We start from the raw sequence: 22,610 nt of genomic DNA, 5'->3' as shown, positions 1-22,610 counted from the left end.
CGGTGACGTAGGGTTGCACCGAGCGGCACGGCGCCGCGCGGCGCAGCGCGGGCCCCTCCGGCGGGCACGACGGACCGAAGAGGGGCCCGCTGGCAGCGGGCGTCGGGAGAGCGCGGCCGGCAGCACGCCCCGCTGAGCGTGGTGAAAGCCCCCGTAGCACCTGAAAACGTAACGAAGTGACAGTGAGACGGCAGAACTGCAACCGGCTGGGAAGGGCGCCAAGCCCGGAGCCCTACAAGCACCCAGGAGCAGCTGGTTCACCTGCGGTCTCGGAGTGGCAGTCGGTTGCAGGTGTAAGTGCAGCCTGGCTCGTTAAACACGGGCTGATGTCTGCACGAACCAGCATTATTGTGGGGCTGAACCAAGAGCCGTCAGCCCGCAGCGTGCTGGGCGCTGTCACTGCCAGACCTGCTGTGCTCTGCCTGGAAGGCATGCCGAAACAAGGGACAAAGCAATCGGGGGTTGTGCTTGGTGATCCTCCCTCTTCTCCGCTCCTCTCAGAGGTCTGGCATTCCTGAAAACGGAACAAACGAGTGTGAATTAATTTCAGCCCTCCTGTTGGAGTGGAAGTGCCTGTTCCCAATGTTCCGTGAGCAAGTACCAATAAAACCACCACAGAAATCAATCATCTCATTTGTATTTGTGCAAAGTTAATTGCAATACTCTCTTCAGTCACTGCCTCTCATTAATCAGTCGTTGGGCCACATATGCAAGACAAATCTCTCTCCAATGCATCCGGAAGCGCCTCCAGCGACACCTCACATGGGGAGCGAGGGAGATGCTTCAGGAGTGGCCACGCGCCTACAGATGCCACAAACAGGTCCCCTGGGACGCGCCCGTGCGGCCCTAACGGACGATTTCCGCTCGGGGCTTCAGAGACGTGAAGGTCAAAAGCATGAAAAAAACAACTTCTAAATGCGACTTTTAGGGGAAAAAAGTAGAGAAAATCCTTTTTTAACCTGGCGTTTGCGAATTGCTTAAACAATGCGGTTCTGTGGCTAGTACTAGTAGTGTTGCCTTCAGGGTTTCTTTGGGGTTTGTACATAGGCCAAACAGGGTTGCTGTACATAAATTAACGCATTTACTGATAACTACAGACAACATGAGCTAGAACCAGGAAGAAGACACGTTCTAAACCCTCACCCATGCTCTGTTTCAGGTGCGTGTGAACCCACGCCTGTTCAGCTCTGCGTTCCGTGCAGTTCCTTTAGACAAAGAATTGTCGCGCTCATTTCCAGGTTTCTTTGAAACTCTACGTTTTGATAAGTCACATCCACTAACTTATTTTTATAACTATCCTTTACAAATAAAACTTATATTTTTACCAATTTTTTATGGAAGGACCACATGTTTATCTGAATTGCTGAACAGACTCAAGTACGCTATATTCATATGGGATTAATAAAGCGTCTCTGCTGCTGACTGATGCAGACTTCCCACTCTACACAAAGGACCAAGATCCAACCATGAGCTGTTGAAGCTTAATGGTGTCTTCAAGTAAAGACTTGCCAGAAAGGGCTAATAAATGTTCACTCACATGAATAGTCCTACACACTATTTTCTCTGTTAATCTAAAAAGCAAAATAAAATAAAAAAACCTCAGCTGAATTGGTATTTGGTAACGTTTATCATGGAAACTTTTTAATGTTGCAATTGCAGTATCTAGAGGACAGGACAAGCTGTAGTTCTGAGGCAGCCTTGACTTTCCGCAAAACCTTGAAAATACGTTGAGAGCAACATGGAAGCATAGAGGAAAGTTCGGTTGTCATCAAAGACAGAGAAATCGGTACTGATTTTTGGAAGGAAAAGGATTTTTTGAAGTATCATCCAAAACATGGTGATAACACTTTTACAGAAAGTCTACCTCCAAAACTGTTCAGACATGACTAAGGCGGTTTCGACTGTCACATGCACGCATTAAAGCCAGTGACTCTGAGCGGAAGTTGGGCCAGATGTCGACCATTTTGGAGTATACAGGATAAATCAATAGACAATTACCAGTATGGAAACACCGGACAGGCTGCGTAAGCACGTGTGTTACGGACATTGAAAGGAAACCTTGCTAAAAGCTGATCAAGTTAATGTCACTGTAAATTGTACCCGTTCAGAAAAAGCGCACCAAGCCCAAAGGAGTTACTCGGAGCTTTCCACCTGTGTGGCGGCAGAATGGGCTGAGCGAGCCCCGTTAATAACCCACCTGAGGTGGGGAAGCAAAGACGTGTAATTCTGGCTGGCAGAGCCAGCAAGGTGGGCATGGCGTGCGGGGAGCCGCGGGCCAGGCCCGATGGCCGCGCCAGCCAGGCCCGATGGCCGCGCCAGCCAGCCCTGCCAGCTCTCATGCGTCTTTACCGTGAAAGAGCCTCTGCTCCGCAGGATCGGGCGGGCTTGCTCCCCCTTGTTCGTACTCGTCTTTCCCTGCCAAACAGCACCGCTTTTGTCCCCGCAGAGAGGTTCGGTGGCGCGACTTCCATGACTAAAATTTCCAACGCTCCAAGGCACGTAGACTTGGCGGCGAGCGGAGGCAAGACTGACCTGAGGTACCTCGGCTGTCCCAGCAGGACAAATGGCAGGACCATGGCAGGGGAAGACAGAGACAACGGGAGCGGAGGGAGAGCACGGAGAGCGCGGGAGGGAGGAAGACTGCTGCTCTTTGTGAAATTCAGCACCGCGACCCCCTTCCCGGGGCTGCGGCGGCAGATCACCGGCACGGCTTCAGCTCCTGTAACCCATTTCGGTAACAAAGCCCTCTCCAGAGTACTGCTGCTGTTTTGGGGGCGCAGAAGGCAAACACTCCTGACACCCCTTCCCAGTAACTCCAGCCTTGGCGCTGCGTACTTCACGTGTCTCACAGCAGCGCCGCTGCTGGGGTCGGGGCTCAGTGGCTATGGCGTCCTGTTTGCCTGCGCTCTCTGGTCCCCGGCTCTCGCTGCGGCCGGCGTCGGAGCGGCCCTGCCAAAGACTCCCGGGCGTGGAAGGGGCAGCTCTGCTGCTCCCAAACCTCAGCAGGGCCCCAAACCAAAGTACGGACACCCTGAGAAGAGCTCCTGCCTGCTTCGCCTTGTCCCGGAGAAGGACGCAGCCTTCAAGGCAGGAAAATGCACTTAAGGTTATTCTACATTTGAAGCGTAGCCTTAAATCTAATGTTCTGAGTTAACGTGGAACACAGCGTTGGTGATGAAAACCCAGACTGGTCTGATATGACTAGGACAGAGAGTGCAAGGCCAGAGATGTGTTATTCATTAAATTAGTTAACTAAGAGTACACAGTTCCTCGGATTAGTAAAGTTACAAATGGCCGCGCCAAACCTTAGGGACAATTTTTGAATTTTACTTTCATAGGGTTTTTGTAAGCATATAGAAGCGTGCTTGAGAAAACTGTGCAGAGAGGCTGAAGAAAAGACTTTACAACACTGTACCACAAATCTTCTAAAAGAGACAAACTTTACAGTCAGTTAAAGCGTATTGATTATCATTATAGGTTTAACGTTGTCAAATGCAGCTGGGAAGACTAAGTGAGAAGAGGAGGCTTTTGTAATGCTCATTCTTATGAAGTCAACATTTCACACTTTAACAATTCCAGGCGATCAGAATTCGCTACTGGAAAAGATCTTTCGAGTTTGCATTCTTGGTGAGTCGGGTGGAAGCTCGCCCGTGAAGGCTGCGAGACGAAACTCCTGGGGAGAGAGCTCTCCCTTTGTCTTTGCTGTCTTGGTCTGTAGATCTTCAACCTCGGATTTCAAACAAAACAAAACAAAAAATTGGGGAATGGATGTGTAAGTATATATAATTAAGAAATTATAGAAAAAACCTACAGAAAGTAGTGCATATGTCTATTGGGCCAGATTCTTACCTGCTGCTGCTGCAGCCTCCGCATGAAGCCGTACACGCGCGATAGCCAGAGGACACACTGAAGCAGGCTTGTCCATCCGTGTTAACGGTGCGAGCATAAGAATGTGCAGGATTTACATCTCCAGTCCCATGCACATGCTAACATTTAAATATGTGCATGTTTTGTAAGAGCTGAAGTGAAAATCGGGTTTTTTAACCCCGTTAGTGCAAATACATGCATAGGTCAGTTTGTAGAAACAAAGCAGCGATCAGTTATAAAAGGGCTGGAAGCATTAGAGCTCAACAGACTTTGACGGTAATAAACAGTAACTATACGTCCTACTAAACTTATTACTAATAAATATATTTGTGAATAGTCTCAACTCAGTATTGGTACATAAATATACTTTTTTACCAGGTTAAGATTCATATTCATTCACTTAGATATTTCACAAAATTGTAATAAACTTGGAAGTTGATGGAAATCCACTAAAGCTCTTACAAGTCTTCGTGAAAATATTCTGCTTTTTAGCAAAGAAAACCAACCGGAGGTTGTAAAACGCTATTGCTTTTGCTATTCAGTATGTTTTGAATACTATAGAATACAAGAGAGTCATATTCAGAGGACGATAACCTAAGATCATCACGCCGAGTTTGCACACATTTCGTACACAAAGGCTCACAGTGAAGTCCATGGGTAGATCTTTGCAGGCGTTGGCTCCTGACAGTCCATTCCACGTATCTCTTTTATAACAACTTTAAAAGAAATCAAAACAATTAAGCTAATAGAATTACGTCTTTCCCCTGCTGGAAGCGTGCACGCTGCAAAACGCGCTCCTCCGTGCCGGCGCGAGGCACCGCGTATTCATGGCACGCTGCGAAGCTGAAAGTCGCTCGGGTTTGGTGAATGAGCTCAAGCTCCTCAAATCCAGTGCCCCAGTTGCCATCATGGTACGTTCCTTTCTGAGTGGTAATTAAAATATTAGCAGGCCGTTACAGACAGAGCAGTTCCGCTGCCCTGCCAGGCTCGTAACCGCGAGTGCGCAGCACTTTGCGTAGACATACCGGACATTTTGCAAGCCGGCCACCGTGCCGCCGAGCACCTGGGGATGCTGACCGAGGAACGGGATCCCCTAAGTAGCGTCAAGACTCTCGAATGCGTATTTGGGAAACCAGAGGGCAGGTTGCTAACGGAAAGCGCAAAGGCAACCGAGCCCGTCCCGAACTGCGCCGCGTGCCGCCCCGTGAGAGCAGAGAGACCCCCCAGGGTGCAGGGAGCCCACGGCGCGGGCGCGCGGAGCCCCTGCTGGGGTGACGTTGTCACACGCGACCCTCATACCTACCCTGAGGAACGAGTCCCATTTTGGGAGCGTGCAGCTTGCATCGTGCCGTGCGTGACGCCGTGGAACGCGAGGGACGCGCGTAATTTTAGAAAACTGTCACAACTTTCTGGGCAGACGCTTTTTTCCCCGTGACGTGTAGCAGGGAGCCTGTGCTTTCAGCGCGTTAGACCACTTCAGTTTTGAGGCCAAAAGATGCTTTGAATGAAATCAGGATTTCTTTTTCCCTGAAGCACACGTGCTGCGCAGCGCTGCGAACACCGCGAGAATGCGGCTGCGAAACCCGTGGCCTCTCCGTGCTCAGGCCGCACAGCCCGAGCCGCCTGTGCCGTCCCTGCCCTCGCGCCCGGGGCGGCCAGGGCTCCCCGGCAGCTGGAAGCCCGTCACAGCGGAAGGGTGGGTGACTCCGCGCCGGCACAAGTTCTCGCTACCGAGGAAGGAGCCGGCACGGAACGGTCCGTGGGTGGGCTGCTGCTCCTCCTTGCAGCGAGCAAAGAGTTCTGGGGCCCGTCATGCTCCCTCTGCATTATAAGAGAGTTTGGTTTATTACTACAACGTAGCTCTTCACTGGGGAAAGGCTTGAGGATCCTGTACCAGCGTTACTACCGCTACGCGTTAAAGCAAGTGATTTCTTGCCCGGTGAGCGCGCACGGCGCGTACACAGCGCACCACGGCGTTCGAAGGGCCGTACAGAGCGGTGGTACTTGCTCTGCCCTCAGGAAACGTATTTCTGCAACAGTTTGCTTTTCCAAATCTGCCAAAATCATCGTTTGATCACACTACACGGAGGGCACGGCACGGCCCGCAGAAGGGGAAGGAGCCGGGGCAGCGGAGCTGGTCCCCGGGGAGAGCGCGCCGGCACGGCCGCCCGGCCGTCGCCAGCCCAGCCCTGCGCAAGCCACCAGCATCAGTAGCGACCTCGAACCCACGGGAGCCAAAAACCCGTCCGGGCTCTTGAGGAAAAACTGATTTTGAGCTGAGTGTCTTGATGATGCGCCGCGAACAAACTGAATGCAAAGCGCCGGCTCATTTTACCGGAGGATCGGTAACTCCATTTCGACTAGCTGTGCAGTCTGGAAAACTGAAGTAACACTTTCAGTTAAGGCAAAATAATTCCTAATAATGCTGCAATAAGCAAATACATTTTACAGCTACACCAACTTTAACGACAGCTCTCCATTTTCTCTTCCCAGCCAGGACACTTATGGACATCTCAAGGTACAGATTTATGAGTCGTCTTTCCAGATGTAAATGGATAATTTTGAATTTCAATGTTTTGCTGTATTAACCACTTGCATTGAATGGCTTGTACAGCAGGAGATAAAAATAATCATCCTTGCCTACTGAGTTTTATACTAATCTTTGGCCATCTTTTATGATTTTCTTGGTTTTTGTCTTCTATCTTAGAATTTTGGCTCGGCATTTGAAAGACTCAAGGCGCTACAGATGTTCATGTCTGTTTATGTATGTGCATGTTGCATACAGGTATACATACATACACACAATTTTAGCACGAGCAAAAATAAAATGTTTAATTGTAAAATATTTGGTACCTGAGATTGTCGTGAAATTAACAAAATGCCAAATTAACAACTGTTCATCGGCACAGAGCACCGCGGTTGCTGTACTTCCAGAAGAAGAGAAGATACTCGCTGTCTCAATGTCTTTGTTCGCTTTCCTCATTTCCACTTGAGATGTTCCTTCTTTTTTTTCTCTCCTTGCTTTCATCATCTGCATGTGCTGTTTGACGTGCTGTTCCAGTTCTTTTTTCTGCTGAGGGATGTGAGTAAACGTGGAAAAATTATTACTTCAGTTGTTTTATATTCATTGACCTTTTTGTTTCCAGTTTCAAGTATTTTAACACATTTCTGCCAAAAATATAAATACGGGCACAGGGGGCAAAAGGAGCAAATGCTGCGGCTTTGCCTCCATTAATACGCCGTCGGCGGTCTTGCGCTGCTGTGTCTTGCACCCCCTCTCCCACTTGCAGGGATCCGCTTCGTTCGTTCGTGCGTGCGTTCGTTCACATGTAGATCAAGCCCTCGCCTCGCTCGGTGCCTGCGCTGGATGGTGCTGCGGGCGTAGGTCAGAGTTTGGCGGTCGCAGCAGACGCCGGCTGGTTTTGGTGGCTCCTTTGCACGGCTGCTGTGGAGGCTGGAAAGGAGGAACTGGAGGCTGTTCACTTCCAGCGAACAAGGCAGTGGGATGAAAAAGAAAAAAGGAGAGGCGCGTGGCCAGGGAAGCTGAACGAGGTCCTGTAATTCAAGGGAGGAAACGCCGGCGGGGAGGTCGGCACAAGCAGGAGGCGGAACGACCGGAGCCGCCGTGGAAGGCTTGCTGGCGAAACACGAACTGGAAGGGGCAACGGAGCTGTACCCCGTGCAGGCGGCTGGGCCACCCACAGCATCTGCAAACGACCGTTCGACCCTCTCGCCTGCCAATTTAAAATTTAAAAAATTTAAAATTAAATTGCAGAAATACAAAACCCCTACAGAACAGCCCTTTCCACCGCACTAGGGCTGTTGGTGCAGGCATGAAAGCCAACGCAAGAATAGGACTGCGGTATCGGTGGCCGCGAAAGAAATGTATTTACCGTCCTCTGCGTTCTGTGCTCACCAGACCTCTCCGGCCACAGCCGGGGCGCCTGCAACCGCCTCTCTGCCACATTCCGAGGTAGCACACTATAGCCTGTTTTTCCTTAAAGCTGATTACTTTTTTCCTTGACTTACAGACATCTGTTTAGTAACGTCCTGAGGTTATGCATCAGCTGCAACATGCTTGTACCGTTCATCAAGTTACAGCCCCGCGTAAAGATACGCTAATTTTAGAAGTGCAAAATGGAGCAAACCAACACATCTTGTAATCAGAAAAACAAACAGAACATTTCAAGCTTTCCCAATATACGTTAAAACCAAACAGAAAAAAACCCTGAAACTTCATTTGAATGCTTTCTAAAAATAGCATCAGCCATTTAACAGGCTCTTAGAAATTTGGGCCATGTTCATACTTTTCCCCTTTTTCTTTTTTTTTTTCTTTTTTTTTCTTTTTTTTCTTTTTTTTTTTTTTTAACTCCCATAAAGAAGAATTATTTCAAGCATTTTCCAGCCCAGCTGACAGACTAGAACAACTGAGACAAGTATGGAAATTTATACGCCAGGACGAGCCTGCCAAGGTGAGGCTATCAATCAGTTGAGATTTGTTTAGTTCATTTTGCAAAAAGGACCAGAGAGACTCAATTTCTAGTCAGCCCTCTGGCTCACACTCACTGTACTAAGATGATACAAAGACATTACGAAATAGTTGGTTTATTATTAAAATAACTTACTACTTTAATAAAATAAGAATTGCTTTAGCAGCATGCTTCTTGCCTTGGTATTGCATCGTACACGAAGGAGCAAATGCATATAGCTCAGGTGCAAGGCTCAAAGCGCTAGTGATTATCTTTTAAATTTTTTAAAAATTTTTTAGAGTAAGCTTGAAATTAACTTGATTTTTTATTTCTCCTTTAGTCACAGTGTTTATTGATTAAAGTGCAAGATTTTTTATTTCACAGGACAGCGAAAAAGAAATGAATACTTTCATACTAACAAAATTAAATGGAAGTCATCAACAGCGTTATGTAGGAACAGTTTATAATCTCACCTTTTTAGCACTCACCTCGTAGCTTCATCTTTTACTTTCAGCAACCTTTCTTCCATTATTTCAGGTGTTCCCGAGCTCCCTCTTTCGCGGTGTAATAACTGATGCTATCCGTAGCGTATGGTGCACTTTTTGGTATCCACAGCAAACTATAAAGCTAATGCATTATATGGAAATGTCAGCAGTTAAAAACTGGTTTCATATTGGAATGAAAAATGTTGTAAAGGCTGTAGTTCTCCGATGTCACGGTTAGTGACCCGTGGCTGCTGGGAGGTGCGGTGACCGGCGCGGTTGCTGACCCTCCCAGGCAGCGGGGGCCGGGGGGCTGTGGGGCACAGCGAGCGCCGCACGATGCTCGAAAACACTTCGGGGACACGCTCTTAGGAAGACGCTTTCCAGGTGTTTTCCCACTGGTCCCGCAGCACGAACACGCTTCCATTTCTGTAAGAGGGCTTAATGCAGAGTCCAGTAAATCAAAAATCAAAGCTGCGAGAAGGCTTGGCTTGAACACCTTTTAATTTTTTTAGTAAAATAATAATGATGCTGTGGAGGCCAATGGGGGTTGCATAATGACTAAGTTCATGAGTTCTGCTAAGGCTACAAAGGCTGAAGTCAGAGCCCTATAACTGAATTCTGCGTCTTGTACTCCTAGGTTTTTAGTGCCTTCAATTAAGTTGTAACATTTGCAGATGACATGCGATATTTATTTTGTATTTACTTACAAGAGTCTTATTTCCCCAAGATCTCGGGAAAAAGACAGAAAAACCAAATCTGTTTAAATTATTTAAATTCGGATTAATGCCAATGCTTTACATAAACTCCTACCATAACGTGAAAAACTTAAAAATACTACTTAGCGACTGAATACCAAACCACGCAGCCCCCCCGCGAGGGGTCGGTAACCGTGCCACCCAGTTACATCTTAAGCCCCTAAGGCCTCGGGAGACGTGCTGCACCCACCGGCAGTCTGTCAGAAACTCTCGACTTCGGTCTGCGTGGTTTGTTCTTCGCCCAGACCTTTGCAAATCCGTTCTAGCTAAATGAAACGCGCCCGCGCAGTTCAGTTCAGCAAACAGCCTTAGGGTGCCGTGACGTTTTACGCGGCTCGGCTTACACCGCCGTAAGACTGCTTTCTCTGAAACAGTTTTAAAACCAGCCGGTGTTTTCGAGAAGGCGTTCGCCGTGGGGACCAGGCGTCGGTGAGCAGCAAGGCGTGCCAGCGCAGTGTCTGCCCTGCAGACTGGCCCGTTAGAGAACCCAGTTTCCTTTGTTGGCATGTAATTAGATAGTTCAGTGATCGTTAGGAAGAATACCTGAATTTTATCCATACTAGAAACACAGAATGGTTTCATAAAAGGTACCCAGGTCTAAAGATACCTAGCTGGTGGCACGCAATTTTTAGGACCAAAAATAAGGGGAAAAAATTGGGAAATTTATAGATATATTTTCAAATCTACAAGGCTGTATTAACAGTATTTGTAACTGGCAAATTATTCTATCTTTTCAAATTCTGTCCTATCTTTTTTTTTTCAAGGTAGACATGCATTTACCTTTAATTATAGCTGAAAGGTATTTGCTTGATCTTATATTACTGAAGACCAGGAAAATGACTTTCACCTGTAACTTCAGCATCACACATTTAGTAGCCCACAGGAGACGGCTATCCTAATAGCAGACGTAGCTGTGATTTGTAACGATACCTGAGCCTCCAGAACATGGTTCAATGGCATAGAATTGCATCCTGAGTTATCAAAAGAAGTTAAAAAGTAGCTTGTGGTGGTCAAGTTCATAAAACTGCCATCGTCCCATTTTGGGACCGCTAACCCGAAACCTTCACCAATGTGGCAGCATGGCCCTCGGGGATTACCTGAAGTGATAAGCGGAAACAACTGAAGATGTTTTGGCAATATTTTTTCCATTAAACAAAAATGTAAAGTCAATTTTGTGGAAAAATATCAGTCTTAAAAATGTGTTGCTGAGAAAGCGTACTTAAGGTATTTTCTCACAGACTGGCTCTGTACACACGGTGGCAACACCCTGCAAGTCCAAGCCTTGTCTGCAGTGCAAGTAACGGATCGCCGGAGCCTGGGAAAAGGGAGGCCCAGCATGTGTTCTCTAATGATGTTAGCCAAATCTGGGGAGCAAAAGTCGGTAGGACCATAGGCCGTTTGGTAAGAAAACACTGGTTCCAGGAGAGAGGGTGGGAAGAGGCTCAGAAGAGCCAACATCTTGCATTTTGGTTACAGAAGTAGGGCAGCTTCAGTGTTCTCCTCGGCCCAGCTGGCACCCTGCCCTTCCAGACTTCTGGCCACGGGGCCGCACAGGCTCTATCTCTTTACATCAGGGGATATTCAGTTATTTATAGAATACAGCTCTAATGGGACATACTGACAGATACCGGCTCAGCAGCCTTGTGGAGCCACTGGTGGAAGAGCTAAGCCAAAGCCCGACCTCCACATTCAACTTCTCACATTCCCAGAAACCTGGTCCTTAGCACTTGGTTGTAGGGTTAGGCCCTTCCCTCAGCGTTTTCCCAATCAAGCGACAAAAAATTTTGGTTTTGTTCTGCCAGGTTGAACACTTTTCAAAACTCAAAACTATTCTGTGAGGCCAAACTATTTCCCAGACAAACCACCTTACCTTTACATACTTCAAGTTAACGAATTCCCAAGGTTTTGCACCGAGAAAAATTACTGCAGTGGATTTGAAATATTTTATAGGTACTTAATTTTTCTTAGTGCAAAAACTCCAAACTGGCTTACAATAAAACTGCCAATTATATTTTAATAGTATTACCTATGACTACTTCCGTAACCACACTGCTGCGAAGAAAGTCAATCAACTAGTAGGAGGAGAATGCTGTAGAACAAATCCATTTCCACAGCTATCCCCCATGACATTGTCAATTAAGGTGAAGGCAGAGCAGAAATGCTATGGCATGCTCACGTTGATTTGACACATATGCACAAAAAAGAGTATTTACTTTTGGGAAAGTCAAGGTATGCACTGGCAACCACAAGGAACAGTTACTCCCCTACCCATGCCTTTATCGTAATTACTCAAAACTAGGATTCTAAATCCAAGACAATCCTATAATTTTAGAAAAAATATTTTAGGTTTTATTAAGTATGGGTAGCTGCCTTGTGTTTTTGTCCCCCCATTCCAACAAGAAAAATTTGAAAACTAAAATCTTTAGGATTAAGTAAAGGAATATTCTCTGTTACACTCAAGGAATATGAAAACTGCTTTTAACAAGGTGATCAGAGGACAAAGAAATACACTAAGCATGAGCGCAAAAATTAAAGGTTTTTAATTTAAAAATGTGAGGACGTGTTGCAAAGCTCTTACTAATTTCAGTATTTGTTAGATATTAATGTAAACGACAGTGACGGAGGAGGTAACAGCCAGTGCATCGGTGTGTATGTGGTCCTGTGGTGCCACCTCCTGCTCAACACGTCCACACGCAGGTATCCACTGTCAAGAACAACTCACAAAGCATTATGTCCTGTACGGTGTACACCGTTTCACACCCATCGCCTGTAGGCACCGTGCACGTGTATCACATCATTGTAAGTACCTAAATATGTTCTTTTTGGTTTGTGGTGGTTTTTTTTTCTCCTTTTTTTAAAGGTGAAAAAGCTTTTACAGGAGAAATTCAAGAATTGTTTTCTGTGAGTGAACACATTATTCTCACCATTTACTTATGTGGGAGCATGGAAGAGAAAAAAGAGGAATATTGAATGTATCACATAACAGTATACTTATTCCTTCTCTTGTCATCCAAAAATTCAATTCTATCCTGTGCTAGAGTTTCTGTAGTCCTAAAACCAGTCATCAGGCTGGCCGAAACAAAGACCTTCGCACATAGAGAACGCAGACTGCGCAGCTTCAACAGGCGAAGCGGAGCCCCCGGGCGCTGTTATCTCTCATGAAAGTTCCCAGGGCTTCCGCAGGAATTCAGCTAGCAAGTGTTCAGTAAAAACAGTCTGCGTGCTCAGATCTGACCCTACTGTCTGTGGCAGAAGGAGGCATTTGTCTCATACAACCTGCTTCTGGGCGTGCTCCTGCTTTGAGTATTCTGAAGTTACCCTTGATGCTGAACCAATTTCCAGAACTGTCACGCTTATCCCGCATTACACAAACTTCTTTTGGCACCACAGCAAACCTACTTCGCTTTTGCTTTATTTCTGTGCTAGGACTGGCCAAAGACATTATCATGGACAGAAGTCATATCATAGAAAAAATAGAATACATTTATGTAAATACATATATTTATTTAACTTCCAGGACAGTAAAAGGCAGCAGTGAATAATCACAGTCTAAGAAAGTCACGTTAAAATGTCTGGTAACTGAAACTTTGGTAACGACTCTGTTGAAGAGAAATAAAATCTGAAAAAAAAACCCAAACCCAAACCACAAACACAATAAAATACACAATAAAATCCTGCTTGTATCACTTTTCCAGCCATCAGTTCCAAAATGTTTTAGTATTGTATCATGTGCAGTATAGGAAAGATCTGTTTAAATCAGAATTTCCATTTTGCTGAAGTAACCAAACGCGACGTTTAGCGCTGCCCCGCGGTGACAGAGGGACTGTTGGTGCACAGCTGCCTTGCCAGCAGGTCGTCTCTGACGCGCGCCCAGGGCTCTGCAGGTTAAGCAAAGTTCTGCTGCCAGGATTAAGAGGTACTGTTTAACCGGTGGAAAATGTCACACTATGGGCAAGTAGAAAGGTGAAAAAGGGTTGTATTAACATGAGTAAACCGCCGGGGTCAGCAGCCCAGGTTCCTGCACAGCCAGTGAAAATGGAAGACGACTCGGATCACTGGTGTTAGGTACCTGCCTTCACCTATGCGCTGCGAGCCGAGGCTCCTAACGCGGGCACCTATGTCTGGTGTCTATAGTTCGATGGTAAACCTATGTAGCCTCCTGTTTGATAAACTGCAGTTCGAAAAGATGTTTCTGCAAGCGCTGATGCACATAAATTGGCTTATTTACAAAAATCTGAGTTAAAAAAAAGAAAATAGTAAAAAAAGCCTAGTAAGCTGGAAGTGTGGCTGCTTTGGTTTTACTTTTAAGATATATACAAAAAATTGATTGGTTGGTTCAGATGTTGAATTGCAAATTTTCCTACATTTCTTGAAAAGTGTGATCTGTTATACAAGGATCATTTTTTATTGTTTGAGCACCAGGTATTGCTAAGCAGATACTGATAAAATGTAACACTAAATCTGTACAAATCCCCTTTTTATCACTGAGGGTTGTAATTCATTTTAATTTAAAACCTAATCACATTTCAGGAAAATTGAGCATATTTCTACATTTCCAAGGTTAGTAGTATGCCCAGAAAAGAATTCTTCACAGCAAGAGGAAAACTCTCACAGCATTTCAAGCTCCTTCAGTGACCATCTCTAATTGCCTTACTCAATGTCTATGTTACAGTTCATTTTCACACCAGAGCACTAGAAAAATCATGTGTATTCATTTTCAGCATCTCATTTTTTGCAATACTGTATTATAAGGAATGAGAATCTAATGGCAAAACTAACAGGATAATTTTTTAAGATTTTTGTTTTAATGTTTGTTACTTTGGGGGAAAAAACTTTTCAGGCCTTTTATATGCACTCAGAAAGAACCAGAAGTGAGGTCCCCTGCTTTCATATGCCAGCATTTACAAATCTCTGGAGGAACCAGAAAATCCAGCCAACTTCCAGGCAACATCTCATATTGGAGGCATTCAATAATTTAAAAAATCATATTTCAACATACACACTTCTGTTTTAACACCTCCAAGTAGCCCGATTATTGGAGCCACTACAGATTTTGAATAGCAGTTTGAAGGATCTGGCAACTACACTGCACATAGGGCTGCAGCATTTCACGCAGGAGCCATAGTCCACGCAGGTGTTTGAGAAAGGGTCTGCAAAGCCATTGCCAAAGTGCTGTCATTTAAAGTCCTGTTTTTCACTTTTTAAGTTTAAATTTAAATATATGGGCTATAAAGAAAATAAATCGGAGGGCATCATTAATGGATTGTTTCTTTCAGTGTCTTACCTTGCTATTTTCTGTTATATACCTGCATTTGTAGGTGGAAAATCTACATGTTTCTTTCTTTTTTCTTTTATCAACTTCGCTTGGCTGCACCATTCCTGAAGCATTGCTTTATTACTGAAAAAGTTAATTTATGTCAAACTTTTAAAGCCATAATTTAAGAGGTGAACGTTACTACTCTTGTTCACAGGCGTAGCCATTTACAGCTGAACAATATATGATACTTATTAGATATACTGGCTTGTAACAAAGAGAATCAAAATACCAGGGGCCTCTTCATGAAACATTAAATTACCAAAGGAAGATGAGAACTGCAAAGACACCCCCCACACACTTCCCAGGTCAGTGGAGGAATATAGCAGCAAGGAGCAGGACATGCTTCACACAAAAGCCAAGCAGAGTAATGCAATTGCTCAGAGGCCTGGTAACAAGCTACGCGGTTCATCTCCGGACTATAGTTTAAACTTGGCAAGTTTAGATACTGAGTGCATTTGAGTGAACATAAAGGAGGAGGAGACAGTTATACCACAGAAAGTTCTATGGGATAACGTAATCTGACCCATAACGTTTTTAAGGTTCATCAGTAAAGGTCTCGTTAACATGATACCTACTCTGATGCTGCATGTCTGCAGTGATTCTCCAGCTCTTCTTTCTTTCAGTCCTAAGCTTCAGGCTCCTTCTCCTTGTACTGACATTGTCTGGCACATAAACAGAGTCATCCTCTTCATTTCCACTGTCTCTTTAACATACTTGTCAACTATAATAATGCCTAATAAATTAATAGTTTAATAAACAACAGACATTGTCCCCAGTATGGTTATGGATGCTTTCCTACAGGCTCCCCAGTATTTTCCTCTTGACCTCTATATGCTGGCTGTAACTTAAGAAATGCAAAGTCCAACAAGAAGCTAAATGAACAGTTCCTTCATGTCAGCATCTCGCCTGAGAACGAATGAGGGTCAGAAAAAAAGACAGCCACAGCTCAAAGGTAGGGCAGGTCACGGCACGTGAAAGCTCAGCCGTGTTGCCAGTGGTTGCTCTACCGCTGTGCACACAACTGCTAAGTAACTCCCAATAGAAGCAGGCTCATTTTTATGAGCACTGGCCCAAACGATTGCTCACTGCCCAACCAAGAGCACCTAGATACACGTTTCTTAGGAGCAGGGAACCCTGCTCAACCGACAGCGTTCCCCGCCTGACTGGAAGGGAAGGGGAAACAAGAATTCCCCGGCCCTGCTCCTCTCCTCTTGGTTTTTCCCTCTCCCCTGGTGCAGGGAAGCCCAGGGAGCACCAAAGCACGCCAGATTTAACCCAAACTGCTGGAACACGGAGCTCCACCTTGCGCACCCCCCAAATCCAGGGCATTGCCCTTTCGTAACACAACCATCTGGTGCTGCCAGGAGTGCCACGGAGGTGCATTTGTTCTGTAACACGACTTTAATAACTCCAGATAAAAAAAAAAAAAGAGGACACAAATTAGGCCTGTCTCATTTCTTGGGTCTAGTCTGTAATAAGTGTATTTACTTCTGAACAGCAGTCCAAATGTATGCATATAGTGGGAAAATATGCAAAGGTATAAACAAGTTCTTTTAGCAAAATTTGTTCAATACCTATACTTTTTAGATCTTAGATATATCACATTATTTCATATGCAGAGTTTGCCCTCTAGCTGTAGCCTTCTGTCAGCAAAGATAAAGTCAAATTTAAGTTTACGTGGAACATAGCATATGAATTAACTGAAATAGATTTATTTTCTGCTCAGTTGGAATGGGAATTGATGGAGTTCCATGGCTGAGCTGGCAAGAAGCTTGGTGAGTCACCTTTCGTGTTGTCTTGGAGCACCGTATTTTGTAAAGAAAATCACTCTGTTTCCACTTATAGTGCAAAATATTTTAAATTACTTCTTTCCTTATAAATAGTCAACTAGGCAATCTATTAAGAAGCCAAATAACAACTTTTAAAAGACATTGTAATTGTAGTACTGGCTTTTTCCTTTGTTCAAATAAAGCTCGTTCCTCTTTCAGCTCCTTTTCTGCTAGCGATCTGTGCTTGTCAGCTTGCTTTGCCTGAATTGTCCTATCATAGGGTAGAAACTCAATAAATTTATTTATCCATGTTAACATGCTCTTTTTAAAAAGGACAGTTTGATATTGTTGATTACATACTACATAGAAAACTAAGCACATTTAAAGATGGTGATATACACACTCAAAATGCAGTTTTTTATCTACTAGTGATCCTGCATAAGCAGTCTGTTTTATTTCAATATAACCATTCATATATTTGAAGTAAAAAACATGTTTAAGTAATTTACCAGATGAATTACTTCACAAAAACCACTGCAAGACTGAGGTGGTATTGTGAGGGGAAAAGGCAAGCATAAACCGTGAATTCTGCCCGATTTTTTCCATACTGTTGATCCTTTAAAAACCCCAACCAAACCAACCTTAAAACGTGAGAGTACCAGTATCGAGCAGCATGTAAAATACGCTCCCGAGGACGTGGAGAATGGCGAGAAGCAGGGCACTGCACGCCGGAGAGCTGGCCTTGAGGCACATGGGAGGACAGACGGCCACCTCCGCTTTCTCGTCACGTACGTAAAGCCGCAGGCCGAGCGGCGGACGCAGAGCGCGTGGGTGAGCCAGTGCCTCTCCCAGATCAGTAAATCGCCGGTTGTTGACGTCCCCCGTCCCTTCCATGGTAGTTAAGCACATGGCTATATGCTACTGACTTACAGTATTTTATGTTTTCTGGGAGTGACGTCGGAGAGATGGAGGGAGGCAAACGCGAAAGGGTGAGGAGTGAAAGGGAGAAGGCGAGAAAGGAAAATCACAGTAAATACAAAAATCCCTTTCCTATTTTTGTTTGAGATGTGAAACCTAATCAAATGATCAATATTTAAAAAAAATCAGTCAGCTCTAGCTCATTAAAAACTAGTGTTGAGAAATAATTTTAAAGTAACAATAAAAATGTTCATTAATATTGAGGGAAAAAAATAATCATTGATATAATGGTAAATATTGACAAAAAATAGAATTAAGAACATTTCCAGTCTGTTTATTCTCTCCTTTACCCAAAGGATACTTCCGTTTTTCAGAAAGGACTCACCAACAAATTCTCCCAAATAGGATTTGCATTATTTACATATTGTGAAATATGACAAATAAAGCGTTTATCAAATGCTTTGTATGCAAATGTGAAGGAATTTAACATATTATCTTGTATTTAAACATAGTTATTTATCACGTTGCATATACTAGAAATGAAAAATTAAGTTACCTGCAGGATGCGACAGTCCTTTGTTATTATTATAAAATTCTGTTGTTTTTCAGCAGAATGAGTCTGGACATTCAAGGGTACAATTATGAAAATAGGAATAAAAAAAGGAAATAAATGAGAAAAATATAAAAGATCGATAGTGTTTTTTAATTTTGGAGAAAAATATGCAAAATCATTGAAAATATAAAATTTGGTTTGTATTCTACATACTTACATCAAAAATACCATTTATTCATCAAATACATATTTGGCAATGAGTATAATGATGCATATTAAACTGCTTTTATATTTTCCAGCAGAAACGCAAGAGTTTTCCAGCACTTGCAAGATCCTTATCATATACCATTGCGTGAAACTTAGTCACCTGCAAAGACTAGCTGACTGCATAGAGCTGTTCTTTCTTTCTGTGGTTTTCCCCTGCTTCAGTAAAATCATGGGTTGCACCTACACCTTCATTAGCAAGAAATTAATCTTTTTCACCTTTTAGAATTTCTTCTTTCAGCTTCTGAAATCTTAGCTTTTCCTCTTCATTAGGCCACTCATCTGACAAATCCAAACAGGACTGCAACAGTTCTCCTAAGTTTAGCTTTGACAGGTGGCATTTCTGTTGGAATTAAAGGGAGATTACTGTAATCCTACATATCAATTAATAGTTTTTTGAGCAAAACACAATGTTTTAGATAGTGTCAGTCAGTCAATCAAACAGAAGTGGGATTCGTTTGGGGTTTTTTTGCTTTTAATACATATTTTATTCTCAAAGATTTTTCACAAGTTTAAAGCAATTTGTGTCCTGGAAGAAACCAACAGTCTATTGAAGAATGTGAGCAGAATAGTACCTTTGACAGATAAATTATCTATCTCGATCTAGTAAACTCTTTGCCCAGCTTTTTATCAACTCCACCGTGAAGAAGTTGATTCAACTTACAATAATTTTTGTTAAGTGCTTAATACTTTTGACTTATACTGAATTTAAGAGCCACGTGTCCCCAACACCCTGAACAAATCAAGTTCTCAGATAGCATCCATAGTCTTACTCACTGAAGGTCCCTTGTTGCCTTTACCATGGACACATACGACCTGAAGAGCACAGCTCCATGCTGCCGCCGGAGCCCCTGCCTCCTTCGGGGCTGAGCCAAGACCCGTGCAACTGAAGGGAGAGTCTACCACAGATGTCAGCAAGGTTTAAATACGGCCATCTCAAATATACTGCATAAACAACCTTGAATTCTGGAACAGAGTAGGACATGAAAGCAGAAAATCCCAGCTTTGTACTGGGATCTCTACTTTGAGGAAAAAAAGAATGGAAATTAATATAATATAATGCATGTACATATAAGGATTGAGTCAAGGCTGTATATAACTCTAACTTTTTCTCTCCTCTCATTTTTCTGCAGCATTTATAGCCTGCCAATGTAGATTTGGGTATAAATAAGTATTACATGAACTGTGTATGACTGAATTAGAGTTCTCCGCGTGATGAATAGGAGTTAAAAATACGTTCCATGTATCAGAGGAAGTAAAAAGGCAAAGCAAACAGATACAATAATCATTAACATACTACAAGTGGCCAAATGCAATCTGTGAGTCAAAACAGGAAAGATCTTTTAACGTAATCAATTTAAATATGTAACGTAATGTAACGATGACAACCAATGTACTGATGAAAGCTCTAGCACACCTTGCATTTCATCCCAGCTGGCATCTCAGGTTAAACGAACTTCACATTATCTCAAATTACACCTTTGTAGGTATTAATCTTCACACACAGCTCAACTTATTCAGTGATACTTCATATTTACATGATGATGATGAGTCCTAGGGTATATCTATGCTGCACTATGAAGCGTGACTTTTACTTCTCGGAGGCTGGGTTGTATACAAAAGGTATTAGGGCACCCACGGAAGTGCCAAGCTCGGCAAGAGTTGACCACCACAGAATTCATCCACTGTTTCGGGTAGGTCGGTACCCTAGATCTGCTGCTGCCCAAACAATAACCACAACAGCTACATATATCGCAGCTCATCTTTGACTGTGGCGTTGAGAGATCATTAGATACACAAAGGTTTATCATTAGATACACAAAGGTTTGCTTCTTATATAAACTGTAGACTCAGGAGGTTCCCTGAATCCTAGAGGAGAAACACACTGGATCTCATCTCCCTCCTCTTCTTGCATTTTAGAGAAAAAGCATTATTCCAAGGTACATTCTGTTACCCTCTCTGCATGAAGTATGTATATACTACTTCTTACACACTGCTCTCATCCAACATGAACAGATGGGCCATGTGGGAGGGAGCAAAAAACTCCTGCATATTACAGAAGGTTCCCAAACTTCATGTGCATGCCTACAGATTCTAAAGTCCATGGGATTCTTTTTCTTTAGATATACCACTATCTAAACTAACATTAAACATCATAACGTAATTAAGTGACAATGCTGTTCCTGAGCATAATTTATAATTGTTTTGTCATTTTAATCTATTGTGTTTGAATTAAGTGGAACAGAATGCAATCCCGCATTCTTATGCGGACAAAAGTCAGCAGAAAAAATGCTTTTGATTTGCTATTTTGAAGAATACTAACCAAATCCTCAACATTTTCAAGACTGTGTAGCACTGAAGGGGAGTTAAAAACCAAAATTAATAACTGGAGTGTTTCAAGCATATTACGTGTTCATTTTGAAAGGAAGCGTATAACAAATGCATAAGGGAACTTGGGAAAACAGCTGTAATGGTCCACGTTACAATACAAACGACAACTGTTGCCAGACCCTACACTGCTAATTTCCAAACAAAACTCTCACTCCACATACTAACGTGAAGAGTGATCAATTGTAATTAGTTCTAAACTGCTACTGCTGAGTATACAGAGTGATCTCTGAAAAATAATACTGGTTCACCTCACACAGATAGATAAAAAGATAAAAGGTAGACAGCCTATTTTCATAGTCTGCACATCTTCAGAAACAAAATCATAAATATGTACATAATAGTACATAAAATAGTACATAATACATAACAGTACATAATAGTACATCAATAGTACATAAAAATACTTAGATAGTTGTCCCTCAGATGGATACTTTCTTCTGTTCAGGGGTTTTACTTCTTTAGTCCAACGTTAAAAAGAGATGCTTTTGTTACTACCCAAAATTTTTTACTTTTGGTAACAATTAACAATGCTCAAAGATAAATTAATTTCCTAATTGTAAAGGGGAGAATTCATAGCAGTGTGTACAGTAAGAATGTGTACTCTACTGTGCAGAAGCTTTGCTTCAGTTTTACATAATTTTCTTACTAAAACTCCAGTTGAATGCTAGAGAAAGCTTAGTTTAACAGGACCGAAGCATTCCAATGTATTTCAGCCATGGTAAGGATTTGTTAGCAAAACACTTTGAAAGTCTATAAAAGGCATAATTTTGGATATCCAAGAGCCACATTAGTTCTCACTGAAAACGAATAGTAAATGTTTGGCATTTTATTCCCACTCACAAGTGTTTTTCCTATTCGATTCTAAACGTTATTCTGCTGTTGATGGAAAAACCAAGTAAACACCTACACTTGGCATTAAGCCTATCTCCAGAAAAACAAACATTAGCCTCAACTACATTAAGCACAAATGAAAGTAAGAGCTTTTTTCCCCTTTCATTTTAGTACTTTCTGTAAACGAATGTAGCACGATGCACAAGTCAACATGACAGATTCTGCAGAAGGTACAACAAAAATAAGGTAAATTACTAGTGTATGTTCCTATATTAAAACACTAGTATTTAACAACAACAACCCCAAAACACTTAATGAAGCTGACCTGCTTCCACAGGCTACTGATTACCTTCCTAGGAAGGGAACATCTCTGATTTTTTTTCATAATGCTTAGCAATGGGCTGTTCTGATTTCTGTAGCATGGGAAATTCTGCGAAATGCAGAACTTCGGGGTTCTAGCTCTATCATGATGAAAAATGAAATGAAAACTACACTCCAGAAAACATTTCCAGATGACGAATTTGCACTAATTCTGATATGATGCGGCTTATGATATGAGGCAGGTACCGGGAACACTTCATGCAGCCAGGTGCTGGGCTCGCTTCCTAGTGCACCTCTTCCAGTTAACTTCGTTCTTGACCTACAATAGTTCTCATCTAGCATGATCCTTGCTTGAGGAGGTATCAAAACCAGCATGAAGCTAACAAAAAGTGGTCTGAAACAAGGCCTGATTCAGCTCTTCTGAGAAAACAGTTTGACTCGCCAACCCACTGAGCTACTTAACTTCCCTAATACGTCACGTGAATCTGCCTGCAGATTGCACGGAAGGAAGTTCTCCTGCACGTATAAAAGCCCAGCTAGGAGGATAATACAATTGATGTCTTAGTCTATAACTTCAGTTGAGATCCTGAGGACATAAAATGTTAAGTAAGCAGATTTTTACATATTATGCATGCTAGAATAAATATCCACCACTATGGAAAAAATGATA

This window comes from Phaethon aethereus (assembly GCF_964289735.1).
Source record: "Phaethon aethereus genome assembly, chromosome: 7".
NCBI lineage: Eukaryota > Metazoa > Chordata > Aves > Phaethontiformes > Phaethontidae > Phaethon > Phaethon aethereus.
This window is presented reverse-complemented; position numbering follows the sequence as displayed.